The following is a 19,357-nucleotide window of genomic DNA, read 5'->3' as shown; positions in this document are numbered from 1 at the left end:
ATTTAGCTCTTTCAGGTAAATAGTGCCAAAGCACCAGTCTGACAAGTTCTCTGCATAATTGTTAATAATTCATACATTAAAGAAACAAAAAAAAGTTCATAGGGATGGAAACAAGCCAATTTTGTGTCAATGTTAAGATAAACAGATCTGTTCTAAGTAATTGCACAGCTTTTTTGAATACAGTTTAATGGTGCTCATGTAGAAAGTATGTCTTGTGTTATACAAGACATGATAGAAAGTGACCATCATGGTCTCTCCTTAAAATCTTCAACTCTAAGAATAGTTCAGTGAAGATGCTCAAATGTGCAGCCATAAAAAAACACTATAATTTCAAACACAAAACTTGCCTGCAAAAGTTGATCAAGGCTAACTGCTAACGATGCTTAACTGCTTAACCATTTAAAAGCACAGAAAGGGAGAGTTAATATCCCAATTCCCCCGCCCTGCCCAAATATAACACTCTTAAAATAGAGCTAAATAAGTTCTTTGCATCCCAGTCTTTCTGTGGTGTGAATGATTTGTTACGTCGTCATCCAGAAGTCCCTCCCCTGAATCCTCACTCAGTTGTGGCTCTAGGAGGAGACTAAGTCTGGATGTTCTTTCATTGTCCATATGGAGTCTTTCCCATGACAAAGAAATGCATTCTTAGTTTTGGTGTTCTTGAAAGGCTGTCACCTTGGGGTAATACAACCCCAAGAACATCGCTACTAAAACTGACCAAAAAATGTATATGGATTTTTTAGTTATGGATTTATTCAATACTTCATACTTTCCTTTTATATTGTTATCCCAACATATTCAGATATTCAGTTAAAATGAAAGTTATATTTTAACAACTAATAGTTGTACAATATGATTTCTGACAGTTACATAGAATACCTTACAATTATGCTTCACAACTTTATTTGGGATCCTTGGTCCTAGGCTACCTAGGATATGCTAGGTACTAGAGAAATGGCAGGCAAGACAGCCTGCCCAGCAGAGCTGCTTGTCTACAATTCTGACCAGATGAAATGGATGGCTAAATAGACTAATAGAAATAGGATGGATGGCAAGTGACTGCACAAATGTGTATCTGCAGACATTAGCAAGGCTCGATCAGTGCAGAAACAGCCACAAATCTCATGGGCATGGTGTTAAGATTGACCAGTCTTGAATGGAAACACAGACTCTTTTGAAAGCATTCTTTTTGAAAATCACTTTGCTTTTACCATCGAAGTAACTGTGTGCTGGAGCTAAGGTAGCTGCGTTGCAATGAAATATGCATTTATATCTGACAAGGAAAATGCATTTCTTATGCAGGTTGCAGACATTATATGGTGTCTCTCGGCAATTCAGTCCATTGCTTTTAAGTAGCTGAATTTTTGAAAAGATGCAACAGATCACTTTAGTGTTGCTTATTAGCAACAAGAACAAACTTCTGCAACAAATTCTTCAATTTTGTTTTTAAAATGTTTGCTTTTTGCTTTTCAATAAATACAAGAGTGTGTTATCGCTCCAATTTAAACATAAGAGGTGAGATGTACTGCAGAATCAGTAATAGTGCATGAAAAATCTTCTAGGTGATGATGCAAAACTTACTAACGTTAACAGGAGGGCTTCCTGATGCTCAGCTGCAAACATATGTGCACATCTAAATTTAGTCTCTGACTCATTGGCACATCTGAGTGACTATTTTGTTACTGGTGTTGCATTTACAACCGTATGCACTTGAAGACCATATAAATATTGAAATCGTGATGCCCTTCAACATACTGGAGCAAGTTGCTGAACCCAGCACTCCTGCTGAACTAAACATGACAGTTTATGACTAATCACCACACCTAAAGATGCACAATTAAATACATATTAAGTGCAATTGATTAATTAACTGGTGTGCTTGCAGCATAAAATATGTGTTATACTTAAGTGAAAGAGAATATTTTACCTTGCTTGATGAGGTGCTTTGACTATTGTCTTCACTGAAGAACAGATGTGTACTAACAAGCTCCCATGGTAGAATTCAAGTACTGCTGAATGGTAACCAAAGATCAGAGAAACGTAGCGCTAACTAGAGGGTCTAGTAGAAAGTATGTTAATGCCCAGCTGTAAATGGGAACTCCCAAATAACTGCATGGCCCAAGTGGTACATTAAACTTTTAGAAATATTTCAAACTGGACAGACTGAAGAAATTAATTTTTAAAAAGAAGATACACAGCAGGAAAACACTTGTAAAAAAGCAATACGAGCAGAAGGAATATTACAAAGATATAATGTAAGAAAAGCTATACAGAAAGACACCATCTGCAGATGAGACAGACTCAGTCTGCAAGACAAAAAAGGAAATAAATTGTATCAGGAAAAGTATACAGAGATCAAGTTGATATAAGCTGATGTACATTAAGCAATTAACTGTAGTGATCAGATTTGTATGTTACAGTCTTTATCAGAAATAAACAAAAATGAGAGTTACATTTCTGTAGGTTCAAAGAAAAATTCAGTTGACTAAAATGCCTTGCAAGTTCTGCTGGAAAGGAAAGTGTAGCATAAGAGCACTTAGGCGATGCACAGACAACAGTACCATGTGAACAGGAGAAGCCACTGGTTCACTGTCTGCACCAGAACACTATTTGGTTTGCCCAATGGAAAATCCAGTGGAAATTAAGTATCACGGAGCAGGGTAAGTTGCAAAGGGAGATTCTGCTTTATAACTTTCACAATTATTTTGTTTGTCACTCAACTTAAGGTAGCTCACAAAAACAGTACCTAAGTTAGACTAAATATGTACGAAAAGCAAATCAAGGGCATTACTGTGTCTACAGAAAGGAAACAGTCCTTGCAAACAGAAAGAGAAGAAGGAAAGTATTAAGTAATTCATATAGCTGAGCACTTTGCAAAAAAACGCTCCCTGTGAATTGCATACGGATATCGGGTTTTATGACTGGAAAACTGATCTTGAAACTCTAGAAAAAAAAATTCATGTCATTAATTTTAAATTCAAAGCAATATTGAAAAGAATTGTATGAAGATCAATAAATAACTGTAATTATTGAGGAAAACTATGAATAAAAAATTCAATTGCAAGCTGTAAGCCTCTAGGCACTTTGCACCATTAAATATATTTCTATTTTTACATCTCAACTCTCTCTGAAAAAAGGAAGAAAATGAAGAACTTTAAAAGAAAATTATGATTCTTTTACTGAAAGAAAAAGAACTTGAACACCTTCTTTGTTATGAATAAAAATTACATTGAAATGAAAGTCAGCTTCCAATACCATATTATTTAAGTAGAAAAGAGCAGGAATTTGTTCAACAAGAGCGAAATTGCAGGGTAGACTATTTCCAATATAGGATGTACATTTTTGGGTACAATATGTACATTCTGACGTACCAAGTTTTCTGAACATTGGCATACAAAAGTATATCTCAAGACGGTAAAAATTATTCCTAGACATTCAACTGAAGCAGCAATTACAAACCATTACTTTCTCTTGTCTTCTTGTCGGGAGCTCATGGTCCCTTGAAAATTTAGTTTGAAGGTCTCTCTGATTTCTAGATTAATTAGATGAGAAAACTGTACGATCTTTTGATGCTTTCCATTTTACAGTTGCTGTGTAGACCAAATAACTAAAAGGTTTTTCCATAAGAATATATGTTGTATATGATCTAAAATAAATTGTAACTGAATTTTGTGTATTTTTGGTGTAAACCTTTTTTTGGTACCATTTTATGTCATTTCATTATGTAATGACTATTGCTTCAATGAGTATGATGTCAGTGCAGGACTTCTGTTATAAAAGTATGTGGTGTAAACTGCATTAATCACAGAACTACTTCTGCTTCATAATGCAAACAATGTTTAATTTCGTTCTAATGATTCTGTTTAAACATTTTTACCTATCTCTTTTGCTACAATGCAGAGTTTCTACTTTCTGATTCTTGTTAAAAGCTGAATGGCTTTTTTTCTGCCTTTTAAATTTGTGAACTCATTTGTTTTTAACTTACTAAGTAGTCATTTCCTTCCATTCAGTATGCCTCTTTTCAAACATTTATTTTGCAACTATTTAGTATGTGTCATTGCAAGTTTCTGTCAGGTGGTGTGCATCACTGGCCTTGCATTGCCTTAATAACTAACATCCAAGCATTGGTCAAATGCTTCTAAAAACCCCTAGGCTGCACACGCCTCAGTATGAACTTGATACTGCACCGTGTTCAGCACTCTTCCTCTAATGCAGCAAGACATAATAAAATAATAACGTGCCTGGTTTTTTAATATAAAACTAGTTCTATAGGTGAATTAGCCATGTATTTAAAATCAAGTACAAGGGAGATAAATCTACAACACACACCCCACATTATTATATTTACTGTTAATTATTGCGAGATCTAAGTATGTGTTTTAATTTTCAACTTCATGAGCCCTTCTCCCCTAGATCCAATCTCTTTCATCATTTTAGCAAACTCTGTCCTGATGCAAGATGAAGTTTCCTCACGCTCTTAGCCTATTCCACAACATTCAGAAAACCTTTTCTGATTTATTGTCCAAATTTATTCTTGGCCAATAGATACAAATACTGTAACACATCAAGATCGGATTCCATTCTGTCAAAGCTAACGATACCCCTATACTGAATTCAGTAGACTCCCTAATTGACGATAACTGACAAAGGAAGCTACAGGTTTTGTTTCACAAATGAGACACACTTCTATGTTTATTTACTGATAGAAAGTTGACTGCACTGTTACTGAACCAAAAGTACTGACTGGATGGCATAAAAACAAAAATAACTGTACTTTCAAAGGCCAGTTACACGCTATTTACTTGTAACTTGTGGGGATCATCAGGCCAAGCCGGAAATGTTTTCAGTTCAGCCCTTGAAATAGAAAATGGGTATTAAAAAATGTTGGACAGGATGATCATTCAACCCCTTCTCACTTCATGCACAACATGTATTACATGTATTCCCAACTTCCAATGAGTAAAGTAATACTGAAAAAAGCCTCAAAAAACTACCATTTGCCAAAAGAAGAGAGCAGGAGAGGTCCAGAATACTGACAAGTCCTAGAACTGTCCTGGATCAAATGAAAAGTCTGTCAAGTTTATTTTTCTGCTTCACACAGTGGCCAAAAGATGACTAAGGACGACTGGAGAGAAGGAAAGAAAACACTCTTTAAAGATATTTTAAAAAAACCCCAAACTCTCAGCAAGAACTGAACCTGTTTGACTAAGGATTTATTCAACTGCTTAACTACAGTTTGAAATAATTTTCTGAGTCATATGTCATAATATATGGATTAAAATTTAACACTGGAATCTGAAGGCAGTCTCTAGCCAACGTCAAATTTTAGGCTGGAGCTTTAGACAGAACTTTTGTTTTGTGCAATGACCAGCAACAACTCAGAAAATACAGATGAAGAGGGAAAAACAGTAGATTTTATTAGTTGTTTTAATTGCACCTTCATGTAGGGGATTAAGATTTTAAATATTCCATAGGTGTGGCTAAATAACTCCAAAATACAAAACACCTGGTAGGACTGTGTTGTAGTAGAGCAGCGTTTATAAATGTAGGTAGTAACAGCCAAGTTACTACCTACGTAAGTGATAGATTTATCACTGAGCCAATGCCAAACACTGAATAGTGCTAGAAAAAAAAAGTATTGTCTAATTAAAGGGACCATAAGGCTTTAAGAACTGATCTTAAAATACAAGAGAAACAACAGACGTGATTCATGTTATGCCGAACATATTTCTGCATAATTAACATTAACAAAATTAATATTTTCACAGTAATTTAACTATTTGACTATTTTAGTATTAAAAAAAATTATATGCCTACTGCTATACCAGTTTTGATCAGAATAAAATAGCAAATGTTAATGAATCCTTGCATTCTGCTACAGCAGAGAAAAGCTAATGCCACTAAGACAGCACCAAAGTAGGAACAAAACCAATATTTTGAATAGTTACTGACTGTGAGGGTGACTAAAATTGTTTGTGTGACAGTATCTATAGTGCAGTGTAGGCAAAAATAGTAGCACTAGAAAAATTATCACTATTTCAGAATGTACACGCTAAATACTGCATGGACAAAATGCCCTTTATAATGACTGACCCTTCTCTAGCCTCTGTTGTGCCAGTGTTGATACTGCACTAGCAGGTAAGTGCAGTGAGCCCTTTAGATCTGTAAGTGAGCCTCACAGAAGCCAGATAAGCTGCCTCAAATGCTGGAGCAACATCCTTGCACTTTTACCTTTAGAAGATTTCAGTCTGATCAACAAAGCAGAAATTTTGGAGATCACAAGCATGTCTGACCCATTAAAGAACACATAGCCTTGGATAACCCATATAATGACCCCTTTCAAAGAAAACAAACTACTTGGAGCCATAATGAATCAAGTAATGTGTCCCACTATAAGAAAGCTACATATATCAGGAAAGAAGTTTTTCAACCTCTAATAGCTTCACTGTCTCTCAAACCATGGACAACCTTGTCTAGTGAATTAACTAAACCATGATTTTTTTCTCCCTGTGCAGTCTTTAGTAACACAGAAGACTTTGTCGTGATAATATATTCACAAGTTCATTCAGAAATAAACAGGACAGCATAGTGATGGACAGCTTATCGGACAGAAAACAGTAGTTTTCTGCACCTGTTCCCCGTAGCTGTTATCCCTGCCTTACAAGGTAAGATGCAGTATTATTTTACTTCCTATTTCCACATTCACATTGAGCTGTCATCAAGTATATCGATGCTGCTACACCTCTAGAAATCCATTGCGCGTAGCCCCTCACAACACGTAGTGTAAGACCGTTTCCATATGCCTCTTTGGTCTTCTTGTGCTCAAAAGAAAAAATTCTTTTAAAAATTATTCTGAAATTCTTTTGAGCACAAGAAGACCAAAGAGGCATATGGAAATGGCCTGATCCTACACGTTGTAAAAGAAATTCCTGTGTTCCAGAGAGCTCAAGTGTTGTACTTGTACATGACTGCAAGCTGCATGTGGAGGTGACACATTTGTTACCTTGCATTCCCCCTTTCAGGTCAGGCACACAGTGATGATGCAAAGTAACTTGCATTCTAATATATATTATCTTATTTAAAAAAAAAAAAAGTTCATTTTCAAAGCAAATTGTTCTGGATTTGAAACATCTCCCTGGATGTTTATGGTATAACTCTGGGAAAGCAGAAAGTGAAGATATTCTCTGGTTATTAATTTTTCTGAAGGCATGATTCCATCAACGTCTCCAACATCTGTTTATAACAATGTAAGTTATTTAGGTCTCTGCATGCAAGTGATGTAATTTTACTATCTTGCATTTCAAATAAAAGTGTGCATTCTAAATGTCCATAGTTTAATTATAGTATTCTCTTTATAACTATTTGCAAAGTCTTTGAGCTTTGCTTCTTCAATGGAAAAATGTAGGAAAACACCTCTCTTCTTTTTAATCTTAGTGATTAAAGAAACCATATGAACTATTTCTTCATCTTTTCTGGTGTCAGGGAGTGTGCTGACCATGTGGAATCCTTGAGGTTTGTTTCTGAATTGTCAGATATTATATCTAATGATTGCATACCTTTAAGCACCATGCCTTTGAAAAGAAAGGAAACCAAAAACCCAAAGTGTGGCTTGCCTCAGAAAGAAAATTTGGATATATAATCTAAAATAAAATTTAGCTCAAATTAAATAATTTATATTTACAAACATAACACATTAGTAAAACTACATATTAAAATGTATGCTGATTAACAGACATTAATAGAACATTCACCTAATCTGCAGTATATTTCAAAAGGAAGGGTTTTTTTTAAATAAGATTTAAGATTCAAGTTCGAGCATTTTATATTTGGTATGACTCACTCAACAGGTCCTTATTTGATTTAATAATTGGGATGTGTATTTGTCTTCAAAGACAAATTAAAACACAATATTTGTAAAACTATAGGTAGATTTTTTGTAATGGAAATGTCTATGGTACCATTAATAGGACAAGACAGTTCAGCCACCTGAGGGACAAAATAGATTATATACAAAATGAGTTGCCATCTTACCAAATCTTACTACAGCTGAGTCATTGAGCTAAATAACATGTCTTCCAATGCATTGTTCCATGCAGCACTTTAAAGTGCTTCTCTTTTCATTGGAGTTTGCCAAATTGGTAAGCTACACAAACACTGGTTGCTTGAATATAGCCACATATGAAGTGAAAAAAATGTTTCAGACTATAAACTGGTAACTTCTGTACAAGAAAGTAAATTTTTATCTCAAATAGTGCTACAATGACAAGTTCCTATAACCGACCTTCTGTTTCTAAAGTCAAATTTCATTGCTGAAGAACTTAGCCGGGTCCCAAAGAAGTGTTCCAAAGGCCCTTCCTTCCCTCCTTTCCTTCCTTCTTTCCTTTCAGAGGCTTAAAACCAAACCTTTTGGACATACTTGTGATTCAGAAACAAAACAAAAAAGAAGCAAATATATTTAAACCTGAATTTAACCTCATAATGCTGCTCTCAGGATCACCATTAATCATATCACACATCAACAGTATAAGACAAATTGAATACAAGTCTATTTAGTAACTGCAAGAAATATTTGAACTGTTGACATAATATGGAAGATGAGATGAACTTATATTTTAGTAGTAAGAGAAGGAAAGCACCTACAAACAAGAAACAATTTTAGGTTGAATAGATATGCAAACATCTTGCACATTTCATTTTTATAGAAGATGTAAACAGAAAGCTAACAATCCCCTTTCCTTCAGATTTTTGTGCATGGTACTTTCAGGCTGTCTTTTAGTGTGCCTCAACTTTTATTACTAATGAATATGAAAGACTATGGGAATCCTACACATTAAAATGTTTCAACAACAGTTTTAGAAACTGCATTCAGCTTTTCTCTCTGATAAATGTCTTTGTTCTTTACAGGTGAGTTCCAGTTTGATGTGCCCCTAGTGTATAACTCCTGCTGTAAGACCTCAGTGAGAATGGATGAGTCATGATGCCTTCATTGCTCCCTAATCCCATTATCCATCTACATCTTCCCTACCTACCTAAATAGCTTTATTACCTTCCTGATAGATTCACTCAGAAGCAGGAAATCAGCCTAGAGATCAGCACAACTGTAACAAATGTCTTCTAATTTATCAGCTACCTAAATTATCAGCAACCCTGCTTGTAGTTACTCTTTTGAAATTTGCCGAATAGTAACTCCGTATCTTGATGAATTTTAAGCAGATAAGTGGAATAGATCTAAACTTCCTCCTCCATGAATTTCCCTATATATTTCCTATAGATACATCACATCAGTTATTATTCTTTGGTTTTTCCAATTCCCTAAAAAATTCTGGTTTTATGTAAGAACCATACAGGCACACATGCATATACAAACATACATGTAACATGCATACCAAATGTTCATTTTATTTACATGAATATTTGTGTGAGTTCTTCTCACACACCCAGAAGCATGCATAGTATTAAACCTTTATCACTTTGTTTTGTCAGATGCATCTTGTTAGAACACATACCTTGTTCTTGCAGAGGTCAGACTGAGCTTCCATCTGCCTTTTTGTCTACAGAAGAGGAGCTTGCCAGTAAGACTTCTTGGCCCAGGCCTATAGTTCATGTACAAGAAGTGGCATTTTTCTATAGATCTCCCTTGACTCTCTACTTCACGGTCTTCAGCTCAGACCACAAGATTTTCCAGTGTCATGTGCAACTTCATCTCTCTTGGGACACAATTGTCTTGGAGATATTTAAAAAAGAAAAAAGATTTCTGTTCATATTTCTAGTAGTTTAGATTTTGGGGGTTTGGGGGGGTTTTGGGTTTTTGGGGGTTTTTTTCTTTGGTTGGTTGTTGTTGTTGTTTTTTTTACAGTTAGAAAATTGGCAATTTTATTTACCAGAGAATAAAATCATTCTGTGTTTCTAGAGGTATTTCAGTCTTCCCTTTAATGCCATTTCTCATTCAAAATCACTGTGTGGTTAAAATATACATTCTTTTATTTAGCTGGTAGACTGACATTTTTATGTACAATGGATTGCTCACTTTGTCATCTTTTAAGGATAGAAAACAACTGAAAAATTTACTTTATCGGGACACCTCACAAGACACAGAGCTACATATACTTAACTTTTTTATTATTATTTTAAAAAGATTTTAATTGTCTTAACCCAACAATCAAAGAAGAATTAAGCTAATTATCCAAGACACTTCAGTTTCTGAGCAGTAATTGGAGGACAAACAGCATATACATTTAATATCAACGTGCTAAAAAGCAGTACTTGGGCTTTAATAATTAGCACCATGAAGCAGGGAATTAACAATCAATTCCCCATACACAAAATAACTGCAGTCTGTTGTGTGCCTATAAAAAAGTATCCTAACTGGAAAAGTGTCAAAATTTCAGATGAGGAATTAGAGAAGGGTACCTCTAGTCCTTGCTTCCAGAGTGCACATTTACTTCCTGTTTCAGCTTTCAAATAATAATTAATTGAAGAAATACTTTGTGATGATTACTGTTAAAAGGGGAGAAAAACAAGAGGAACAAGCAAAAAGAGTGGTGGCATACAGAAGCTGATTCACAGACAGGTCATGTTCAGTGTTTCTTGTTTGCTATAGCTCCCTTGACAGCAGAAATACTTTGTATACCAACTTTTGATTAGCATGAGTAAAAATATAACATTAATTCCCAGGGGGCTGTTAAACATTCAAGGAGAGCAGGCAACTGATCATATAAAGAGCAGCAGACAATGTATTAATAAATCAGCAGATCTCCAAGTATTTCCAAGAGTGCCAAGTGACACTTGGCAAATGACATAGTATCTAACTTCACAATATACATCTTACTGATGTTTTTGCATTGCCAAAACCAGGCAACAGTTCACTCATGTAAACAGTATTTTCTACTTTAGTAGATTCTTACAGTACTTCTCCTATAGCCAACTCAAACCACCTTTTATCTTAAATATACCTCAGCTGTCCAAGAAGATTTCCACCATGTCTTGTAAAAACACCTTTAATTTTCATTATGATCCTTTTGATATTGAAGTAGTACCTGCCTACAATAAATCAACATTGGAGCTCAAAACATCCTTAAATGCAGTAGAATCCAATGCCATGTGCATATTTTCTTAGATGACATGAAGGCAATTGGCACTGAGTTTACAGAACACCATAACTGATGGAAAAGCTGTTGCTGCTCATGAAATAGTTAAATATAAAGCCTTGCCCAGGTGGCTGGAGAACAGGTTCGCTAAGGCCATTTATATCAGATAACATGGGGTCTCAAATCATGTAAAAATGATTCTTGGTAACCACCACGCAGATGGTCCTCTCTCTCTTGGGGTCCAAAAGGACAGGGAAAAAAATATAACTTGCAGCAGCCCTCAGATGTCCACAAAACACACCAGAGAGGAGAGAAGAGGAAGGGGAAAAGGCAATCCCTTACAGCCACAGAACAAGTGCAAGGTCTTCATCACTCCCAGTTTTGCGTATAGCCTGAGTGCCAGAATGGGTAGGACCAAGAAGAAAAGCAGTGGTATAAAAGTCTTTGATCCTCTTTTCCTAGTAGGAACCTACATGGGTAGTCAGAACAGTAATGCTGCTAAGCTAGAGGAACTACAGAGCCATCACATCAGTCAAAATAAATCCACTGTGTTTTGACACACTGCATAAATTATGTCCTCTTATGTGCTACCACAGAAGGATGATAAAGAAAAACATGTTAAACCCGAAGCCAAGCCTCTAATATCTCTCGAGTACACCGCATCATCATCCCACTTGGCATATTCACCAGGGAGATGAGTGAAATCTCCACAGTGATCTAATACAGTTGTTCACTTGACACTTTTAAGGTAAATTCCTGAACTTGAGTTCAATTCAGGTCTTTGTCACTGCAAGCCTGGAGGCTGCTCTTGTAAAGAGCAGTTTCTGAGATAACTAAACTCAAAGCTCAGCTAACCGATAATGTCTTAATCAATCAAAAATTCAGTCCAACAAATAAACTGGTACATTCCTCTACAGGCAACCATATGGTTAGCCTGACAACCCCAACAATGAATTTGTCAATAACTCATAAAATGTTACACAGTATTAAGCAAGCTGCTGGAGCTCTGGCAATAAAGTCATGTTGGACCAGCTCCTTTCTGCACATGCCTGGATTTCCTTCCAAACAAGATAGCACAAAATGCATCAAATATATATACAAGAATAAAAAAGCTCAGTTTCTCCAGTTTGTCTGGATCTCTTTGTGTTGCTCTGGCCACCTGGAGACCAGAAACCAACTCGATTTCCCCAGCCAAGAACTTCCTTATGACTGCAGAACTGGTACAGAGCCTCTCTGGCAGACACAAAGCTGGCACTTTTACTCCAGCTCCCAGCCCCAGTACAGGAAGCACAAGACACACTGCTGGGCTTTCTCCCTTCTCTGTTGGCAGGCAGCTATTTAGAGGCCAGTTGGAAGAGTTTAGAATACCTCCAAGACTGCTCTAAACTATAGTGGGTTGGCATAAAACTGGTCTGAGAATAAAATGGGACTGCAAAGCTCAAATGTTCATTTTTTTGCTCAGTCTTGCTCCATTAGTTATCATGTATCCTACTTTTTGCTCATTCAATCTCTTTTCCTGCTGCACTTTCCAAGATTTTCCAAGCCCTTTGCTTTCTGAGAATATGAGAATTTGATACTGGAATTAATACAGAAGGTCTTCATGACTATGAATTTTCAAGTTATCTTCATTCAAAGGACAAATATTAATAAGGAAAAGAGATAAGGTGGCCCCCTAAATTACCATGTTTGAGCTTTAAGCTTACTCAAGCCAAGCAAACTTGGAGAATACATTCTTTAGCTAGCTTTAATAACCTTTACATCTTTTCTCAGTTTTTGACTCTACATGCTGAACTCTTCCCTTTCTTTCTGCTGTACCACTGCTTGGTTTGGAGACTGGCAGTTATGTATAATTATGGTCTGTACTGCATCCTTCAAATAGATGCTTACCTTCTTTTTTAACTCCTTAACAGTTAGATTGTTTTCTAACTTGCAATTTTGATGCTACGTGGCTGGCAATGCAATATGATTCTTTTGCACCAGGCTTCTTTTTCCTCAATGCTCTCAATTTTCCTAAAAAGCTGTTAGTAAAATGCCAATCTCCATGTAAATTAGAAGAGACTGAAAATTTTCTGTGGGTGGAGGACATGTTAAAACAATATATTCAACCCTAATGGCAATGTGGGAATAACAACTGTGCTTTGCCATTAGTCATAGCTTGGAATCACACCTATCAGCCAACAACATTATGCACAAACGTTATCCTCTTTAACACCAGAGTATTGTAGAAACATTAACTGGTTCATCCTCACAGTGCCACTTCCAACACGTGATTGGGAATTAACATTATTCCTATTCTACAGAGGAAGGATTGAAGCCACGTTTCTAAAGCATGCTACATTAGAAGATGCAATCTGCCTGTGACAGCAAAGCACTTCATGCAGACTACACTCACTGTGCTGGTAGGTAAGCTAGCTCTACGAGAATCACCTCATGGATGTCTAGAACATCTTCGCTGTCAGCACAGGCTAAGAGGCAAAAAGACCAATGCTTTCTGAGTTTCATAACTGCACATGGAAAAATAAATATAGCAACAATTATTCCTATGTAGATAGAGCATGCTGGTGCCCCCCATTCACACCATTTAAGCAAATGCTAATTTCAGCAAGACTTATTTAGTTATTGATTTAATTTCTGAGTAATTGTTCATAAATTACTTGCCTAAAACTATTAGTAATACACCTGCATAAGCAAAGCTTGAATTAGGCTTCTCTGGTTCTGCAGACTCTTCATTTGGGTACCCACTGGTGTACTTCATAATTACAGCAGTAAAAATCGAGACTTCAGTGTTTTCCAAGTGTATGTGAAGAATCAGCCCTTACCTAAACTGTTTCCTTGGAAAACTCTGATGTTTCAGGTAAAGATCCACTTATAAACGTGCTCTATTTTGTTGCAGATATACCTCCGCCACGTGACAAAAACCCAAAGTGTCTGCCATACTCCGTAGTTCTCTTTAGATAAGATGCTCATCAAGAACATGCAGACACAGAAAGAAAGCGGGCAGAAGAAGTCATTAGGAAAGACACTCCCCTTCTGTTCTCTTAAGATGAAACATACGCTCTGCTGTATCCTCTTCATGTGGCAAGTGGCTGTCTCAGGTACTACTTTTCCACCAACAGACTCCCTTCTCTTTCAAAGGAGCTTAATGTCCTTCTCTGGTAAGTAGAAGAGAAAGTGAAGGAGTTAAGGAGTATGAGAAAAAGTCCAACTATTAGAGAAGGGAAGGAGAAAGAGTGAAAGACGTGCACAGAGCATGTCAGGGAGCATTGCGGGGCAGCTGCTCTGCAAGGGAAGGTGAGCTGGGACCGAGCACAGCAGTGAGGCTGGCACGAGCAACTTCACCACCGAGAGCCAGGATGTGAAGTAGCAAGTCTGGGTCAGGGCCAGAGATGATGGGTCAGACACGGTCCCAATCACCAAGCAAGTCTGTAGTGATTAGGCAGGACTGTTCCTTGCCAGGAAACTAAAACCGTTCTGAATCTTCCCTAGATGATCTAACGGTGGGATTATCTGCTTATGAAACAAGAAATGCATTTCCCCTTCTGCTAACCAGAAGACAGAACTTCTTTACCTTAGAGAAGGGGCTGGCCACTCTAACACGTGCTGCCATCATGCGCAAAGCAGAATGCTGCTATCACACTGAGGGCAATGCTAACATTGCAGGGAAAATGCAGTTCCTACAACGGATGAAAATCCACATATCAAGCACAGGAAGATCTGGGCTATCACTTTCATGTGATTCTGGTTTCCTATCTCTGGAGTCAGCCTCAACATCCTGGTTTTTTAATAAAAATCTTAAATTTGTAAGAGCCAGGATTTTCAGGGTCTTGTTTCAAAACCTATGTAGATAGTTATTATCCAGAAAAAATGAGGGGGATGGAGAAGCCAAAGTCAAGTCCAACATCTCATCCTGGAACCCTTGCAAGAGGGTTAAATTAAATAGGGATAACATAAACAAAATCAGGTTATGAGAATTTTTATTTGCTGACATGAAGGACAATTAAGAAAGAATAAAGGATATAAAAGAGACAGTATTTGAAATACCTACCCAAGCAGCATTCTTACAGTACAGATGATCTGAAATCAAAGAATAGCAAAAAAAAAAAGAAAAAAGAAAAAGACCCTTTAAGACATTATTAATGCTACCTAATCACACTGACTCATACTAGACCGACAAATCCATTAGAAATACTTAATAAGGATAGATAAAATTAGTTTCTTCTATACTTAATTCCATACACGCATTTAAGGCTGCCCTAAGCCCTTCATGAAACTTAATTGTGTCTTTTAGCTCTTTCCTATTCAATTGATTAAAAATTGGAGAGCTTAAATGTGAAAATCTCTATTAATGATACATTAAAACTGCAGAGTTATATGAAATAAATGAGAAATATTTATTTCTCAAATATACACTCCAATGATCTTGACATGACATTACTTTTTGCTGTGACTTGTTTGCAATTCTACCTTTACATATATAACAACATTACTATCCTAAGAATCATACATTTTGAACTTTCTGGCTTTCAAAGGCAATCTGAGTCCTTACCATTGCATTAATACAGATTTTAGACTCCTTTACTTATCTTCTTTAGAACAGAATGAAGGAAAATATCTTGACCTATGTTTGAAAAGACAAAATAGCCTGAGAGAGCTTTTGCTGCAGGCTTTTACATGATCTCTGTTTTTAAAGGACAGTTAAAATATACTCAAAGTAAACTCAGGAGAGTCATTATTATAGAAGCAGAGGTTGTAGAAGAACCACTCAGCTTGATAGCAGCAAAGGTAAAGTGCAACTAGAGCTGGACAGGAGGATTTTACATTGAACGTGTAGGTAGGTAGAAAGATCTGGAAGTAGAAAAGACTATACAAGAACTAACAAGATTGCCACACGCTATTTTTCCTAGGCAATGGGTATCATAGGTAAAAAGTGTGAACTGCAGCAAGAGGAACAGAAACTGTCTGCAGAAGTCATGAATCCTAGAATGCTGACAGCAAAATTTTGCTGGAGGCACTTCTGTAATTTAGTGTTTGTTTTGCTTTGGGGGAGAAGTGGGGGGACAACAACAAAGGGATATTTTATCTCTGCACTGAAAAAGTATTCAACTTTCTAAACAGGCATATACTTTAGCCCTACCATTCTTTGCTGTTCACAAGAAAGCTAGAAGATGAGAGAAATCACAGAATCCCACAGCACTGACAGCTGCCTGTCTCAACTCATTCATTGACTTTCTCTTCTTGGTCCCTATTCTCCATATTTGAACAGTTCCTATTGTCCTTTTCACCTTTTTTTTTTCCTCCTTGTTAAACTGTATTTTCCTAAATTACTTATTTTTCTCCAACTAGTATCATTTTGCCAGACAAGACAGTTTGGCATTGCTTTTTGTGTTACAAAGAAACAATTTCCGTGTTGACGCAAAGACAACCCCAGAGCTAATGAGTTCTTTGGTGAAGTAAGGATGATTAATGCTGACCAGAAGATAGTTTTCCTCTCACTCCCCTGAAATTATATCAGGCTCTATGTGTGGATACATAGAAAATGAATATTTCAATGGAAACAAACCCATAATTTCTAAATACAGATGGCTTTTAAGTATTACCTACATGCATATGTGAGGTGAACTTTTTCCTTTTTTTGAGTTCTTCATAAAGTAAGGACACAATCTAAAAACTTTTCTAAAAGACAATTTTTTCAGTAATGTAATACTGGATACAGTGTAGGGTTCAAGTTTATTATCCACGTGAGATCCATAACTATGAATACAGTACTGTTAAATAATGTCATTCTTCTCATAAAGTATACATTTTCCAGCTGGATGCAAGTTAAAATAGTTAGATATTTATGTTCTTGTAAGACTGAAGTGCAGATGGACATAAAATTTGTCATGGAGCCCAGAAAAAAGAAGTCTCCAGGTGGCTTTTTTCTACCACAGCAGTCACGTACAATTCAATATATGCTCCAGTGCCTTTAGTTCTTCTAAAAACAGTGTCAGCAAAATTTCTGGGTCTCTTTCATGAATATTTTAAAAATTTTAATCAGGGTGAAACATTAACGTTCTTTAGCAAGAAGGCTGCATCTCACCACTGAAGGATTAGCAAGCAAAGAGAACAACAGCATAGAGCTGTAGATAAGGAGATTCTAGCAATACTTTTATTGCATACCTAACTGGATCAACATTTTACTCATGGGGTTACATTTCAAGTATTCAAGGAGCCTCAAAGTCCTGACATTTTGGGGTCTTACCCAGAAAACATACACATTGCTGACATCTCAAGCGATCTGCTGATGGTAGAGCTCAAGGACACTGTCAGAAATCTGTACTACAATATTGTTGCCTGAAGGGTATCTCTCACTTTCAACAACCCTGGGAGCTATTTCAGACAATTCCTGGAGTCTCTGAAAAATGAGAGATCTCACAAATATGAAAGCACTGTAATTTAGAAAAATAATGTTATAGTTTTACTTAAAAAAGCACCTGTTACACCTCCTGTGTTTAACACAAACCTGCTGCTAAGGATGTTGACAAGTCCAGCACACAATGAGCACACAAGTGGTGGGGCTTATGCACAGAGCATAATGTACGATATGCACAACTCTACCAGGCGAGTATAATGTTCTATTTTTTATCACTATACGACAGTTACTAATGTCAATAACAGCAGCATTATTAAAAAATGTTGCTGTGGCACTCAGAATCTTATGATTCCTATTTTTTAACTAAAAAAACCCCTTTTTTCCTCAATGTCTTTTCCCCTAAGGCATATTAAAGTCAAATTTTGAATTTATGCTATGCTGTCCTTCTCTCCCACTAAATTATGTAAATACAGGAGCTCAAATTGAAAATTCTTTTTTTTTTCTTGAAAAGACTCTACATATAACCAGTTTTCAGTTTTTTTCTTTTATGTAAGAATTTTCCTAATGTGACAAATATGAAAAAAATTGACACTACCTATCCATTGATAAAATAGAAAACAGATATTCCAGGCAATTTTTTTCTGTTTGTGCATCTCTCTCTTATGAAACTAACCAGAATTTTTTTAGCAGTCGCATGCTAACGGCATGTTTACATTATGAATAATAAGTTGAATAACAACGCCTGTAAAAAGACTGGTCCCCAGATTTCACATTTCATCAGTTTCATTTTATGAGGTTTTGGGGTTTTTTAAAAAACAACAGCAAATCCCAGAAACTCCAAGGAGACTTGCAGCACTTTTGCATCAGGCTCTTTACAAACATTACAGAAACACAATCTCCAGGGCAGAGCGCTTATAATCAAACACTCCGCTCCTAGAGGATTTGGGCACACACACTGTAAGCAGCCCAACTGCTGTCAAGCCTGGCAAACAAAGTACTTGTTCAGATAGATATAAATGGATTTGATTACAGTTTCACTGAACTAATTTTAAACCACTCAAACTCTCTGCATTTAAAAGCAGAGAAGTTCTGGGCTGACAACAATCCCAGCTTCCCAACAGCTCTGCAGATGTGGGTGTTTTGGGAGTCGTCGGTAACAGAACGGCTTTAGCATGAGGCGCTGGGGCCTGTACACGTGGGAGGGGATGAGGTGCTCTGTTCCCAGGGCCTTCATGGTTTGGTTCTGACAAGGCAGGATATGTTATTTATACCAAAACCCTTAGCCAAATACCAAATCAGGCTCCATCCCAGTCTGGCTGGATAATGTACATTAAAAACCAACCAAACAATCCTTATAGAAAAAGGCTTCTGCACCGCTCAACGCCATGTGGGGAATGACGCTGCCAAAAGCGGCGGCTTCCCTGTACGCTGGGACTGGGGCTTCCTCTCCTGACGCGCCGCTGCCCACGTGGGTGGGGGCGGCCGGTCCTGCCAGCCAGTCACCGGAAGAGACGTGGGTTATGATGGAGAACAAAATGGTGGCCCCCTGCCATAAAATGGCAGACCCATGTCTAAGTAGGGGAAGGGCCTTCCAGATCTAATATACTGTGGGTAAACTGGCAGGGGTTTTTTCACTTAAAAATCTGCACCTCCTTGATTGCCAGTTTGGACTATGCCCCTAACAGGGCAAATGCTGGTCACACCAATACAAGACTAGGAGTACATGATACAAATTACCAAATTCACCTGAAAATATTGCATATTAATGCCTTAGCTTTCTTTCCCTTTTAAAAGCTTTATTCTGTTACATAAGCCAGCCTTTTATTTAAAAGCTCTTAAGAGAAACGCTCTGGTGTATTCTCCCTGCCACAGTCCTCAGGTAGCTACACATCCCAGCCTGTGAACGACAAGACGATGC

This window comes from Mycteria americana, chromosome 9, assembly GCF_035582795.1.
Source record: "Mycteria americana isolate JAX WOST 10 ecotype Jacksonville Zoo and Gardens chromosome 9, USCA_MyAme_1.0, whole genome shotgun sequence".
Lineage (NCBI taxonomy): Eukaryota > Metazoa > Chordata > Aves > Ciconiiformes > Ciconiidae > Mycteria > Mycteria americana.
The sequence above is the reverse complement of the archived record's forward strand: the minus strand, read 5'-3'. Positions refer to the sequence as shown.